Raw genomic sequence first — 16,737 nt, 5'->3', positions numbered from 1 at the left:
GATGAATAGTGAATGGGCTGAAAAAATAACGGCATTTATTAAGGGCTTCATGTTACGGATTTTGAAAGAAATAATTGTCAAACCCTCGATAGTGTGTCGAATATTATCGCTTTTTGGCGAGGCCTAGTGGGAAGTCATGATTTAAGAGATAGCAGAATCATATCACATTAGGAACTGCAACCGAGAATTCACTCAGGCACATCGTTATTGGCTGGTGTCCTCACTCACTATCATCTTTCTCCTCCTTATCATTAATTACAAAACAAGGAAAAAAGAAGTGAAAATAGCTTCCGTGAATTATTTTAGCAAGGTCTGAATTAGCTCAATAAACTTGGAATTAAGGTTTAGATTGGACCTAAGTCTTGGAAATGTCGAAGATTTCTTCATTTTATTCTATCCCATTATCAAATCGATGCTTAGCGTAGACATCAGCGTATTCGGGCCGACTTAAAGGTTTACGAATGGCGGGGCAGCTTTTTCAAGAGTTAGTTAGTGATGACCAGGTTTATCTCCATATATCTCTCTTCCCCTTGTAATTGTATGTTGAAGTCCTTGTATCCCTGTCTTAAATGTGTAAAGATTCCTGCAATGAAACGTGAGTGACGGAATTGTAGGGATAAATTATTGGACGTGTTATTTGCCCCTCTTATGCTCTATAATTTTTTGTGGCGTTAGCGGTTAATTATACTGGTCCGAAAATCTGTGGATGTGTGCGTAGGTTGTCAGGGGCAGGGATGAAGGTTGTATTTCTTCACCTGAAAGGTGAAATGGAATATTCATTCCTGGTCCAATCTTGGATTGGGGTCGCGTTAGAAATAGACGTGGGCAGAAATCATCGTAGATTTATTCACGGAAGAAAATTTTTGGTTGGTTGATGAACACGCTGTTTCTCTAATAATAGTAATTAGCCCTTCCATGAACCAGAGTATTTTTCTACGGTCAAATAATTGCTAATTACACGGTCACGCCCATCCACGTTCCTTTTGTCAAACAAACGATCGACACATCTGTCCATTCTCATTTCCTCGGACTCTTTTACTCTGCTTCTAGCGGAGCTGTGAAAAATTAAATATCGTCATTAATTGGTCGAATGTGGAATGAACATAGTTTTACCATTGATTGGGGCAGGTTTTGTATTCTCAGGGAATAAATTCATTTTGGACAATGGATAAATGGTGGAAGTCATATCGGAATCCAACTCCCTTTTATTCGTTGGAGTGGATGCCAGCCCGCATCTCTGTGAATTTAGCCCCTTTCATTTTGTGTGCATGTGATTTTGGGAACCGGGTTAGTGACTTAACGGTGGTACCGCATTCCCATACTGGCGGAGTCACTTCGAACTGAGGCAGTTTCGTATGCGCCTTAGGTTTTATTGTGAATTCCAGTCGCTTAGGACTCTCCTACATTCGAACGCAAGGACCCCGATTGAAAATATATGTAGGTATTATATTTTTCGCCGTTAGGGAAGCCGAATAAAGTTAGCGTTCAATTATGTCGGAGCAGTGACCATGCGCATTCATAGTGTATTAGCATAATGGTCAAGACCCAAAGCTGTTATGGTAATTCTGTACCGTACAGGTAGCTTGCAAAATATAACTATTCATTCTGTTATGGTACTGTGTCAATGGAGATTTTCCCTTTGTCCTGGATAATATTTGGTTGCATTGCTTATTTACCTTGAGAATTAAATGACTCAGTACTTCTTTTAAAAAAAGCCGAAAAGGTTTACTTGGAAAAAGTAAACAAATGGATTCTATTTGGTTGCACTACTTCTTTACCCTGAAATTGAGCCTCATTCAAAATACTCCGTTAGTCTTCGTAAATCTCTTCGCCTCCTTTACGCAACTGTTACACTGACCCTCTGTGCCTCGTGCGTGGGAGACGGATCGCGAGGTAGTTCGTAGACTCACATTTCGGAAGGTTGCTCTTGAGGGTACTCTTCTTACACTTCGGAAGAAATACCTATATGAAACGATCGGAGCGTGAGTGTGGAGTAGGAAGTTCACTGCACGTAGGGAAAGAGTGCTGCAATATTGTTGGTTTGGAGAAGGATGAAAAATTAAATAGCTGAAGTCAGATAGCTGGTGAAAGGGGTGCTCATTCAGTGATTCATCCCTTTGGTTGATTCGAGCAGTTTGGGTAGAGCTCACTCCGTGCTAAGCCTCAGCAGTTTGAAATTAACATAATCAGCGTGGAGAGCCAATCCCTTCTCCCGGGCCTCCTGGCCTTCGAGAATTTTGGTTTGAGGTGGTTTCACACGGTCCCCTCCTGTCAAAAGCATTAGCCACTTGGCCTGCATGCACCCTGAGAGCGTAAGGTATGTTTCAATTCGTAATATATTAGGCATTTAGAGTTTTGGGTAAGTAGTATAGTTTCTATGGTTTGGTTGAATGTTAGTAGGTTACCGAGACGAAGGAGCAGGTGTGAAGTGACTGTGACTTCACTTCCAATAGACATGTATGTTTACTTGGGCGTCTACCGTGTTTGTTCCTTGAAGTTCAGTATTAGGCGTATTACTAGGGTAAATCCTTTGTGTAATCCATTCTCATTACCCCGCTCGTCGAATTTATCTGCGATTGTGACCTTGGCTGTCACCCCGCTCTCCCAATAACCAACCAACCCACTGTAATGGAACGGTTGCTGAGAATTGTTTACGCATGAGAAAAGACTGTTAGTCTTCTGGTTCTTGATTCGATAATGGACGACATCGTGACGGTTGAAATAGCTGACTGGTCGACTAGGAGGTGGGAGGGGAGGAATCTGCATTCTTGGCATGAAGAGCTGAACCGTGACTCGTAATCGCTCGTCATCGACTACTCATTTTGTCACCTCGCCAGATCTGCTAGTCAGCGTGCGAGATGATTGTGCTCCAAGTCCGAGTGGCGCCGAGACGGTCCAAAAATGGACGAGCGTCTGCATCTTTGCTAGACCTGACGTTTCCTCTTCTTGAGCGTATGGTTGATAGTGGCACCTTTGCGTTCCTTTTACGAATAAATTCAGGCTATTTAAGCGTAACGAATTTTTACCATAAGAAGTAAAAATTCTTTAAAATCCCTGTGAAACTTAAAATATTCAGAGCGGAATGTTTCGTCTCTGAGTCGATTTCATCAGATTATCGACGAAACCATATTGATATTTGTTATTTCTTAAGAATTTCAACATATATATACTTCGTATTATTACCTTCGAATTCCGTTTGATTTTGCTTAAATCGTTCGAATTAAACGAATTTAGCATATAATGAAAATTAATTAAGCCCAACTTTCCCATATTTTGTATTTTTCATTCGAACCGCATTGACTTTAATTTGATATAATTTAATTCATTGAATAAAAAAAGAATTTATTGAATTGATTCAAACCCTATTGATTTTATATTCCCTAGTAAATACCCATCTTTTTTAGCTTCAGTTTAAATTTCCGGTTACTTACCATCAATACCCTCCGATCATTGCCAGCACGATGCGCCCCTCCACGCTCTCTGTCTCTCCTGATTGGCTCTGGAGGACGAGGAAGGGTTTTGAACGCTGATCTAATCGAGTTGCGTCTATTGGGAAAGTATGAAAGTGCAGTGGGCGCGGGTGCAGAGAGCCGCTTTTAGCTTCCCGTCGTGGCGCGTGTGCGCGGGGGCAGAGGTCGTCGACACAAAGGGGTTGGATGCCGGGGAAGTGGGGGTTGGTCGGCGGTGGTACCCACTGCAAGGGGGAGGGGGGCGTTTGGCACCTTTGAAGGGGTGAAGGTGGTGGGGGCAGAGGGGGAAGGGGGGCGAAGGGAGGGGGAGGGGAGCGTAGGTCAAGATCACTCGAAATCGAAGCCAAAGATTCTCCCTCCCCCGTTCATCGCGACCTGCCCCTCACGTGGCTATTCTCTACAAGGTGTGGATCTGTGACTGGGAGCGTGGTAGACCCTACTAACAGGAGGATGTGCGCTTCAAACACACTCCCAGCAAGTATCCTCAAGAGCAAGGTGAAGCCTTGGGGCGTCCCCAAATATAATCTTCGCCGCGTGAGGCGGCCCAGGGAAAGGAACAGGCCCCACTCATGTGCGTGTGATATCCACGCGCCTGTGGCAGTCTAGGGTGACCTCGACCCTCACCTATCCAAACCTACATTAGGGTTAAATCACTGAGTGAGTGAAGCACGAGGTGCCTCAGGAACAAAAACTGGCCCCTCTACTCAGTAAGTGTTAATATTACTCGCTGTGGCTTAGTCTGGGATATTCTCTACCCTCGCCTGCCCAAACCAATCTTCTGGTCTAGAGACTGATTGTGTTCCCTAACTAATTTCTTTATATTCTAATATAATTGTTACAAAAACAACATAAGTTAATTTTTTTCCAAACGACCTTTAGCAACTCACAGCGCATGCCTGTCCTCTCAATGAACCCTGTTTGCGTGAAAGCGTTGGGTAACATTGTGATGAAATGTGTCGTTTCACATTGACCTTGTCTTTGACTTCCTTATTTAAAGGGGAAATGCCTAATCTCACTATTATGCTCCTTTTCCCGAAAAGGTGAGTTCTTTTTAAAGAACTCCCTCCTTTGCCGCTTGAAAAAAATAAAAAAATCGAATGAATGAATTTCTTAAAATTTCGCACGCTTGTGGCTTAGCTTGGAGTGAGCTCTACCTTCACCTACCCCAACCAACTTCTGTGTAGAAATTATGAGCGGATGAGGGATCTGCGAGTGGTTAGGTATCAGCCAGAGGGATTTTGTAGGGAAATGTTGTGGAAGTGTGTCATGACCCAGGTGTATGTTAGGATGGGTTGAGGATGCAGGAAAGGGAATAAACGGATTATAGTGAAAAAAATCTGTTATTTTGCTTGGTATTTTGTGTGGTAAACGTTTAGTTGACTCAAAGTAATAATAAATATAAACATAATTACAATATGCGCTACGAAACAGTGACCTTAATTCTTAAACTACGGTTAGTCTTGCCATTCAGTATGTGAGTCTTGTAGCAGTAAAACTGGCTCAAAAATGAGATAGAAACGAGATAGTAAAAATAAAATTCAGATTTTATTAATACTATTAAACCAGGAAGACTATAATCGAGCGGTTAGGGAAGAAATTTGGCCATAATGTGGAATAATATTTTTAGGGATAAAAATGGAGTCCCCATATAATCTTCTCGGCTTTTATAAGTGCCACCTCATTCTGCATTACTTTTGTCGGATGTGTACTTATTATTTGGTCGCTATTTTGGAAGGTAGTTATTCACCTTGTTGTGTGGGCTAATTGTGTGCGGACAGTATTATTCCTTTCTTGCGGGGAAGTGGGAATTTAGGAAATGGAAGAGTGGAAAGCAGATGACCTACACTTACGGAAAGACCATAAAAGATTCGTATTTTTAATATAAACTGTCATGCTTCTCTTTCGACGCTGCTCCTTTTGTTGATGATTCTCTGCCCATATCATCACACATGATCTTCATGCTTAGAGGATGCATCACTCCCGATAGTATTTGTCTTTATAGGTGCGTTACTCGTTTAAAACTTAGGACATCGTGGTGAATTTTTTTTGCGTGCTGTGTGATTCCTTGTCAATATTTTCTTGTATCTGCAATATAATTTCTTTTTCGTTTGAGAAGATAGTAAGGTTAACTTTTCATAATTTAGATGCATGCTTTGGCAGCGAACTACTTGACGAATCGCGACAATGTCTCTGTATTAGATAATTGTAAGTTTTTAAAGAGTAATTAGTCACAAAAAGGCCGGTTTAGCAGAAGTAATGCGTCCTCTCGATGTAGTTTTAAATGGAGCATTTTACTGAATATACTACCCAGTCCCCATTCCTACCTGTAATGTCCCTCTGTAATTCTGAATGACGCCCGCGACTCCATCATTCTATCCACGTACCAGCGCTCATATGGTAAATGAATTTCGGGGAATGGCGTGATGCAAACCCAGGATTCTGGGATGGAAAGCCTGTGGTTTAGTCTCCTTAGCTACCTGATCCTCATCGGCTGTGGTGCCGCATACCTGTCAATAATTTTGATGATATTGTTCAACGCTATCTCGCTGGTATTTAGTTCTCCGATGCGGGCCTTCCTTAGTGGATCGATTCATGAAGTGAATTTTATTTTATTCTGATACATCGATCGGGAATCAGGACTTGAGCGCTGGCGTGTCGCGCAGGCATTCTTATCGTCGATTCCTCGGAAAGCATCGAAGCCGAGGGTTTTCCCCCCCTCTTGGTGGGAAATTCTAGGCATTACGTAATATTTTCCATCGCGTGATATTATTCGGCCTAAGTCAGCTGAGTTCATTCGCTTACGTTCGGTGCGTGTTCATTAAGCGGTGGTGGATATTACATTCCACCCTGCCTCTCGTGGTGTGCTTCCAATCCTCTCCATAGTTCACAATCGATGGAACATGGGATTCAACCGTGCCTGTTATAGCCAGAATCCACGGTGGTCAAGTTCTGATTCCATTAATCTTCATCGTGAACGGACCACATCCTCTTTTGTTCAGCTAAAATGAGTGATGTAGATAGTGCCTTATGTGAAAAGATAATCTGATGAATGAATTGAGAGCTGTGTCAAACCAATTTCAGGTTTGGGAACAATGATGACTCCTGATTGTGTTACTACCTACTGCCTAATCTTCGGATTAATGTTTGTTCAAGTTGGTTTCCTACTTTTTTATTGCCTAAATCGAAAGATTATTACTCCTCGTACGTATTTCACGCTTTTAGATTTTTAAATGGCGTTATCTATTTTTCAGAATCAAATGAAAAGTGAAAATTATCAAATGAAGGAGACTTTCCGACTACTTTTAGGCAATTTTAATAGGTTATCATCAAGATTATTATCAAGAGACGTTTCCCTGAGCTCTGTGCCTCATGCATGCATTGGTAATCTCAGACGATGCAAAACTTCTATCTACTCGTATAGAAACTAGGTCCCTGTGACGTCACGTGGAGTGGCATTGCATGGGCGCCAATCTGGCCTTTTTCAAATAAGGTTAAAATTGACCATTAACATTCGTCTAAACTGGGTTTCCTAAAACCAAATAATTTGTGTATTATGAATACACTAATGGTGGGTAACGAATGGTAATCAATGCCTTTCGTTTTCTTTTATGAAGGAAACTACCTTATTACGAATGAGCCGTGTGGATTTCGGATCTATGTATTTGAAAGCCTAATAATATGCTTCAATATTATGAGCTTAAGTACATTTGATTTGTTTTCCTCATTGTTACGGTAATAATTGCTCTTATATCCTTCTGCACCCTGGGGAACTGTCTATCTTACCCTTCAGTAGTACGTCCAAATACTCTTCGCATACGGGTCCAAAAGGGGCCAATACGATTGGACCAGCCGTTTTCTTCCGCGTAAGGGATTCAAGTTTTAATTAGCATGGTGGGTACGAGATTAATATTTTCCCGCTGGTGACTCTAGATTGAAAAAACGCATTACGTCGGAGATTATTTGGAGAGAGGGGCATAATATCCGAGTGAGGAACGTTCGGAACATAAGCGGGAAGTAAAGTCGTTCCGTCTCATTCACCGTTTTCTTTCTTATGTGCTGCGGGAGTCATTCCCCAACCATCCGTGCCAAGCGGCTTTGAGTCTGAATGCGTCGTCGCATCGCCACATGCAGGAGCTGCCATCGCCGTCCGCTCATTTCTGATTCCATGGTGAAGTGCTGCCCATTGGCTTTCCTCCCTCCACCCATCCAACCTCCCCCTACCATTTGTTTGCCTCCCCAGTCCGGCGATGCACGATTCCCATTCATAATCTCCATCCCAGTCCTCATTCCCCTGCGACCTGCGCTCCTTTCCTTCTTTCGGCTTTAGAGAGGCTCTTGAAAAAGGATTTAAATCCCGGGATGCCGGTCAAAATGTCAATCCTTAAATCTCGAGGAAGGCTCCAGTTCCGGCATTATGAGTGAATAATCTTACTCCGTCAGGGCTGGTACGTTCTTAGAAATTCAGGGACACTAATGTAACTGTGTATGTATTATCCTCCTCTGTTTAACGGTATCGGCTCTACTTAGTGGAACCAAGAAATAGGAAAGGTTAATTCGCAGCTTAGCTTGATAATGACATAACTTTTCTAAAGCTATGATCGAGAATAAAGGATTAGCGTGGTATGGACGAAGTTAATTTTAATTTTCTCCTATTGGCCGCTTAAGGCGCTCTTGTTGCACTTACCCACCGCGCATTTAAGTGGATTAACCAAAGTCGCCCTTCGCGGCGCTGACGGTAACGATCCGAAAATAAATAGACAATAATTAGATCCCTTAACGGAATGTATGTGCCGGATGTCATAATAATCGAATTCATATCTTATTAATCCTATTTCTTGCTAGTGCATGTACTATGTTGCAAATATCGGGGATAAATAGATCCCTGTGTGCTCATCCACACGCAGCGGATGCTTTTGAGAAGCAATAAAAAATCGAGCGAAGTTTCAACGTCAAAGAAGCTTCTACGGGTCGGAGTGGGCTCTCCGAAGTGTAGTTCTTTGCCCGTGATCACTAAATAATATTGCTACCTCGTCGCTTGTGATTGAATTGTATGATTAGGGTTAAGAGTTAGGGCATTGAAAAATGGGTCTGAAATTCCGAAAAATCAAGGAAATTTTATTGTTGGTGTAAAAATTGCCATCGCTTTACACGGCATGTTCAATTCTGTATTTGACTTCTTGCTCCATTTTGAGTTTTTAATAATCATTTTTATCCTTTTTTAACAAGAAGTTTCACTTCTCTTAACTGCCAGTGAACAGAATTACAGGAAGAATAATTGCTAGCGGCCATAATAATTTATTGCTCCTCCCAGTGCAGTTTGCTGCGTTAAATTTTTGGGAAATCCGGTAGTTGAAAACTCTACCAACCACAAGGTCATGTTCATTACTAGTAGTAAATGCTGTGATAGCATAATAGACTTATCGTGTTATATTTGCGAGAAATTCGATTTGAAATTCCGCATTTTTTTTAAATTTCTTATAAATAAATGCTTGTCTTAGCATGCAAAGTACGTTGATTAATGCTTGAACATGTGTGTCGTTTTGGCAACCTGAGATCATGTTCGTTATGCATTAAGAATCGCTGTAAAGCATAGTCTCATCAGCTTACTTTTAAAACTATTCATCTGACAATGAGAATAAATACTTTATTTTTAAGTTAAATCACGTTAGTTTCTCAAAAATGGCGCCACGGTGGGCTCCAAATGGTGAAAATGTGTGAAATGATGATTGAATGATCAGAATTCCCTTTACCCTTGCTTTAAACTCGATATAGATGTCGTCTCAGATGGCAAAACATTTTTTTTGGAAGCAACGCGAAAATCGTCTTGAATCGTGCTATCGCAAAACTACCGTCTAAACTTGCTGTAACTTGGCTTAACTTTGACGTAGGGAACCTGAGACCGCTTCCAACGCTTCTCGTTATAGTTAATGCAAATTGAAGCGGCCATCCTTGACTTGGTTCTGCCTTTAATTGAGCTAAACTTTCCCCTGCGGTAAAATAGTCAGATGAAGGTGGCTGTGGATGGGAAGGTGGACAGGACGGACTTCAAAGGGAGGCCTTGCGTGGGGTGTATGAAGAGATTGTGGATGTAAAATTAAAGAAACTCGTTGAAATCGGAAGGTTATATTATTGCTTAGGTAATTGAGTGGAGAGTTGTATAAACAATTCAATCTAATTTGAATCTTATCAGGATTATGATCGACCGATGGTGGTGTTTATTTTGGTTCCTCACATGATCTGCAGGTAGTGGAAATCAGAATAATATGTACTCTGTGAACAATTCTCTGTGACTTTCAATTCCCATCTCATATATGTCTGCTGCATTTTCGTCGTTCGGCAGCGGTCGGTGGCTCCGTCAAAGCGTTCTTCCTGACCTCAATCTCTTCATTCTTCTACCTCCGCGGTGTTCCCGCCCATCCTTGGGTCTTCTCCTCCCTGGTGTGGGGAAGACAGTGGGTGGATGTGCCCTCCCAGCGCCCTCGCGCCTTCCTCATAAAGCCACCCCGCTCCTTCCTTCCTGCTCTGCATTCTGCTACTCCATCAACCGCGTCCACCATTGTTCTGCCAAACTTCACCGCTGGAACCCTCTCTGTCGGTTCTGGAGTGATGGGCTAATCACAGGAGTGGGTTGCCTTTTGGGCGTGTTTTTTTTATTCGTCGCTGGGGCGTTCAAACTTACTCGAGTAGTTTTTTGATGGGAACCCTACTGTTTCTCTTGATTATAGTTTGTTGGGCGAGGGTACATTATGTTGGAGAAATATATTTTCCGCTTCAATAGCCGCGATGTTTACGTGGGGTCTACCGAGTGCCGTAGATACTGGCTGACTGCGGAATTTCTCCATTCTATTAATATTACTAGTTGATATAGGTTAACGTGGAACATTTTTTATGAAACATCCCGGCCTTCCCCCTTCCATTTTGAACTTCCCTCTTCAATTCGCAGTAAAGCCTATGGACTGGTAAAGTTGTGACGTAACTGATCGCAATTCAAGTCATCGTAAAGGTTTATTTTTCCAAATAAACCTTTGCTGATTAAAAAAAAAGTTTTGAGTCAAAGTTTGGTTATTTTTCCTGTCTCGCCAGCGAGGTTCTTAGTGTTATACAATTAGCATTCTGTTGTAGTAAAACTAAAATAGGATAATTAGGCGTGTAATTGTACAGGCTGTTTTTTTTTCTTTTGCAAGTCATGATCTCTAGTGTAATGAACCAATTTCTGTACTCATGTCAAACTGTCACGTAATATTGTGCCTGAAATTTTGCTTTTTCAAATTATGAACTTCCGCAGGGCGGTCATGTTCCCTACAGGTGATTATCCTATTGTTGCATTTTCAACTGATGAATTCGATGAATGAATTGAAGAAACATTTTCAGTGATAATCCATACGATAATTTTCCCAACTTTTTCCTGTATATTTTTAGCATTTTCCTTGTATGGTATTCCACTTAGTATCACCGAACTCCATTTAATTTTGCAAGAAACCCTGTGGCACATTTGAGGCGTTTCATTAGCACAAGAGGTCAGTTCTCCGTGTGTCGATCATTCTCGGGCTTTATTTTCACTTGCGTGGATTTTCATCATCTCCACGGTACTCGACAGTGATTAATTACTGAAGCAAAAATTGGAGTAACAAGGCAACTTTTTGAATCTCCATGGAGTCCTCATTATTTTTCATGCCCTTGTTTCATAATTTATGCCACCCAATGCGACACTACGAGCGAGGTACAGGCTGTAATTTCTTTTGCATATGATAATCTGGAGTTTATTGTAATTTAGTAATGTATTAGTTAACATGAACTCTATTTTGTAGAGGGGGCTCAGAATATTTTGTGGTTCTTTGGTGTCCACTGCCCTTGGGGAACTGAATGCCTTTGATTCTTTTACAGATCAGAGGATTTTTAATCATATCCCTTATCATTTTAAGTTGGAATTTCTGTTTTCTGATCGTGCGCTATAATTGACAGGTTTTATAAAGTCAAGCATGCAGTAATTATTGCTATCAATAATTAAAGTATCAGTGGAGAAGTTTGATTGCGGATTTTAAAAATTTATTGATTATTGATTTGATATACGTAGATATATTTTGTCAGATCTTCCTTTTTTACGAATGTCTGTGAATGCGAATACCCTGTGAAAAATAAAATAATTCTTATTTGAGAGGCAATTTCCTCCACCGTAACGCGTGGACAATAGTTCTCTCCGTTGGGTGATCGCCTCTCAGCGGGAGGGAAATTTCGCCATCAGTAAGTAACATTTAATCCTCTTTGTCCTCTCCTAATCCGGGAGGAAATCGCTCCTTAATTAAAACCTCCTGCGTTCATTTTTTAATGTTATCCTCTCGCAAAAAATGAATTTCGGATTGGGAATGGCAGAGTATAATATGCGGTAATAACAAAATTACATTGTATTTGGTTGTATTCCTGGCATCTTTGTTGTTTTCCCTTGGGGAAAAAGTAGGACCCTAACGAGTCCTGGTAATATTTTAGTGTCTGGTGATAAAAGCTGAATGAGATTGTATCTTATCTTTTCATCGGGTGAAATGAGTTGGGCTGTCTGTATTTTTGTTCGTGAACCGTTTTATTTTTGGGAATTTGGGGCAAAACCTGTTTTTTTTTGGGTTATACACGTACGAATTATATGCGTTAGATGAGCGGTATGATTTCCATTCCCTAGTTGCTGCGTAAAATCGATTGACTGCCTCTTTTTTCGTAATTTAGCTTCAATGAAACCTATCCATCCAAATCATGATCCTAAGGTCATTGGCGTCCGTATTACAGTACCGAATAATTTTCTTCTGCAGCTTGATTCCCATAAATTAATGTTTGAGAGTACTAACTATTAAAATATGTAGTAAGGTCTCTACCGATGGGCTCGATCATCAAATATATGTATCAAATGTTTGGTTTTTTCGCTGTAGCATGTTTAATTAGAATAGCGTGGGAATAATTATTAATTTCCATAGAAGGGAACGTGGCTATAAGATGTTATGATTCGTAAAACTCTGAAGCTGTTGTAAACAAATAGTGAACTAAATTATCCATGTCAGCATTGAAACTGATGGAGGGAAAAATGCTTAACTCTGGGGAATTTCGAAGGTCGATCCTATGTAATGGAAAACTTACTTGCGTTCTCTTTGCGTTGATATTTGCTTTCAGCTGGGCTTATTTAATTTTTTACATAGATCTATTTATGTAGCAACTTATTTTTCTACTCCAGTGGTCGACGACTTTGCGGCAATCGAAAATAAGCGCATTGGAATGCTCTCCTCTCTCCAAACGAATTGGAATTTTCTCGAGGAAATTCAATCTCGAGTCTGACCATTCAGACGTCTTCTTCTCGCAGTTTCTCCCCGTCTTCATTGAGCCCGAATAGCCCTTGGGAAGGCTGCATAGCATTTCTCATCTTTTATGTAGCAAGGAGCGTAATGGACACCGTTATGCATTTTGAATGGCGGGGAGGGAGGCGTAGATTCCGAGGTGGTGTTAGCGGGACACGAGTTGAGTTGCCTCGAGAGGGGAGAAGGGCTGAGGGAGGATCCTGGCCCGCACCGCTGCACATTCGTCCCGATGACCCCGGCCTTTGGCCCGCGTACATTTTGCATGCTCTCTTCCCGCACCCGCGGAATCCCACGAGTCTTTTATGTTTTCAGCGAATGCTTGCTTGACTCACTCCTCTCGCGGAAGCGTAAAAATTCATGGGGCGATCCCCGAACTGTTGAGTCTACAGGGGAAGGTTAGATGCCAGTGGACTCGTTTGTTGCTACTGTGCCAGCCGTGTGACGGACTACCAAGAGGTTTCCAGCCCACGGTAGCGTAGCTTAACAGTACCCGCGGGAGGTACGATCTTGCTGGCGTTGAGACACGGGGAGATATTATAATGCTGCAGGGAAATTGTGGGCTGTCACACTCAGCATTGTCTTTTGCCTAACCCATCAGGATACATTCTTGGAAGTAATAACACCAGAGAGCATTTCTTGCGGGAAGTGTATGGATCGGGGGAACATGAGAAAGAGGACGAGAAAAAGGAAATAGATGTGGGGTTTTGACGAATTATGTCTGAAACGTTTTATTCATGTGTTTTCCCCTCATTGGTTTTGTTGCGGGAGAGATGTATTTATGTTTTCAGTCACTCTGAGTTGTCTTTTTTTCCTCTTGTTTCAGCACCAAAGATCTAGAGGATCATTCTCTAACCAATTTGCTCTTAACGATTTTGCAATCTTCTCAATTTAACTACTTTTGAAACTTGTCCGGCCATGCAATTCTTTTGCCTTCTCTCCTTGACATTGTAGTGGGGGTGCGTTATTCTGAAATATTTTTTGGTTCTTTGAAAAAATAATCGAACATGTGCCCGAAATAAAAGTTTCCTTAGACAGCAAAGTCTCTTCCATTGCATGCATGCACTTCCTTTTTACAAGGTGGGATTATTTTTTCCTGCTGGCACGCCTTCATCACATTCGAATTTTGGCGAATGCAGATCGTGAAGCAAAATTCAGAACTTTCTTTCTTTCAAAGATAATGGGCGCGGGCGAGAATCGTTTCTTTCCATTACCTGGAATCCGAGACGGAGGTTCTGTGTTTGCTATTATATTAATTCAAATGCATTTTTTTCCTGCGCATAAATTATACCAAACTTTTGGATTATATTGCATGTTGTTTCTCTGTGAAGCAATAGGTAACGAATTCGGTTTCTTAGGCGTGACTTCATGGAATCGAATACACTACTGCATTAACTCTTCCTATCTGTTACAACAAATTGCTGTCCACATCCCTTCCAAAACAGTCGGACAACCTATTTAGTAGCGTAGCGTACCTCTCCCGATTGCACATTTTTCATTCATAAAAAAGATCCTGACGGGTTTTAATAATGTTTCATCAGATCATTAATTTTGAACATACGTCTTCGTACCCTAAAGCGTGCGATTAGTGAAATATTTTGTGATACTATTATTAATTTTAAGAGTTAACTGCACTTCTGCCATCATTATTACGCAGAATCATTCACTATGGCTGTGTGCTAGTTTTGGCTATTTATTTTAATATTTTGAGTATTTGTACGAGTTGTAATTACGTTTGGAGGATGAATTGTACTCCAACAAATTTTTTGATGAAGTTTATGTTTCAATATGTACCGACTCATGATAATTTGTTTTTTTTTTTCGGAGTTATATTTTGTTAGAGGAAAATTGTACCGTTGAATGAAGTAAAGTGTATAATGTTAAAATAAACTTAGAGATAGTGAATGACTCCGAGCTACGTAGTGTCTACGTCACTACCCTCACATCATTTTGGTGAGAGCTTTTTTTTGCTATGATGGTGTTAATAATAATGAGGGCGTGGGTCTAATGGGCATCCATTTTATAGGGGTTGAACATAATTTCTTTCTCACTCTAGTTTCCATGGATTGTAGGTCGTGTTCATGTTTGGTCTTCCCACGATACCGTTGATTGTTGTTGGTGTAATGAGTCTTATGGGTGGTTCTAAATTAGGATATCCACATTTATTTATTTATTTAAGCTGTTAAACCCCTTTCGCTGCTCAGGTTTTTAATATCTCTGCCGCTGATCCAGATCCCTCCAAATATTTGTGCCACCTGGTCATTCATCCCCGCTCTCCCGACTGTTCCGTTCATGCTTTGCAAGGTGTCGCCTTCATGTTTTCTTATTATCAATGAGTTCAGGCCACGGCCAGATACTGTTTTCCACTCAGTGTGCACTCTGTTTCGTGCCCATTATGCGGAAAGAGAACCTCCCCCACTAGCGAATTATAGTGTCATTTCCTCTTGCCTTTTACGTCTTGTAGCTAAATTCAATGGAAGTACGTCGTCGGGAGTTGTGACCTTCTGTGTCTAGCGAACCCTTCTATGTTCAGTTTCGATGTTTTGTCGTTGACATCTAATTTCATGTTGATAACTATTCTAAGAGCTGCTAGTTACAGCCATATTTTTCAAGGAAAAATTGTAAATGCGTTTTCTTTATAAAGTCCATCATAAAGGGTTTGTGCTGAAGAGATGGTTGTTTTATAAAGATAAGTAAGTAAGTGGGGATTTCAATTCGTTTCCCTATTCATTTTTCAATTCGTGTTGTCATAAATTAAAAAAAAAAGTGCGTATGTCTTAATTATTCATCCATCGTCAAAACATTTAAGAGGAATATTTGTGTGGCAGTTGCCGGAAATCAAGATTTCGAAGAACTCTTGTCGTAGAAATTACAATTTCTCCCGAAAGATGTCATGGGTTACTGTTTACGCGGTTTTCGTAGTGAAAACCAGGGAGTTGCATTTGGATTCTTTGAAAATATAAATTATTACTTGTGAGTCTGAGTGTTCTTTCGGTTATACTCTCTTGTCATTTGTAAGCACTTTCTTTTCTCGGTATTGTGTGCGTAAATTTCTGAAGTAAGTATTTGGAATTATTTAGCCATCCAGTGAACGAGTGTTGCCGGTGGTCGCTGAGTAGCGCGAGATTACTCAAAGAAGTCGTGTAATTTTGGGAAATTTAGTCACTCTGGAACCGCTAATGACTCACACTGTGAATGTAGGTGACATATTTTGAGGTCTATACTGCTTCGTGTATGAAATCAGCCCTTTATTTTATACCATTATTGTTCATTTGTTTTAATATCCTTTAAATGAAGTGATATTCTAGAGTCAACCGAAAATCCTTTCGGGTTATCTTTTCTATGGAAAACCTCACTTAATTGGCATCTCGCATAAACAGCTCTACTTATCTGTTATAGTGCTACTAAATTCGGAGAACCCATTTCATGTTAGTTTTTCCTTCCTTATTTTTTTACCTATCGTTATGGTTCTGTTTCTCATTTTAAGTTCTACGCAGTTGTTAGTCAAGCAAGTGTAAAAATGTGATAAATGGATTCAATAATAATGGGACTTATAGGATGCAATAATCATAGCTCCTATCACAAAATCATCTTCTCTTACATCTCATTGGAAGTGGGTTCAACTTTAAACCAGATTTATTGCACATGTTTATAAGAAGTGATGAGTTCAATTATAATGAATCAAATATTTCCCAAAATGTCTGTTGTGAGTGATGATGTAAACTTTGTATTAAATGATACTGTAATTTGTGACTGATTTGCTTGAAAGATAAGCAAATTTTTGATGAGTGGCCTGATTTGTGTGGCTCGTACATGAATAACATTTCTTTGGAATTTATCAGTTTGAGAAATTATTCCATCTCTGAAGTTACAATTAATATCTACCAAATGTTATTTATATAATTTTGGCAATTGTTTTCCTAGATTGCATGAGG

General features: G+C 40.6%; 1 protein-coding gene across 13 annotated transcripts in view; it reads left to right on the top strand.

Moving 5' to 3' along the window:
- The window catches only part of LOC124165240 (CLIP-associating protein 1-A), a 383,777-nt gene that overhangs the window by 108,329 nt on the left and 258,711 nt on the right, over positions 1–16,737 (top strand). The window lies entirely within an intron of this gene.

The sequence above is a fragment of the Ischnura elegans genome, chromosome 9 (genome assembly GCF_921293095.1).
Source record: "Ischnura elegans chromosome 9, ioIscEleg1.1, whole genome shotgun sequence".
Classification (NCBI taxonomy): Eukaryota; Metazoa; Arthropoda; class Insecta; order Odonata; family Coenagrionidae; genus Ischnura; species Ischnura elegans.
The sequence above is the reverse complement of the archived record's forward strand: the minus strand, read 5'-3'. Positions and strand labels throughout refer to the sequence as shown.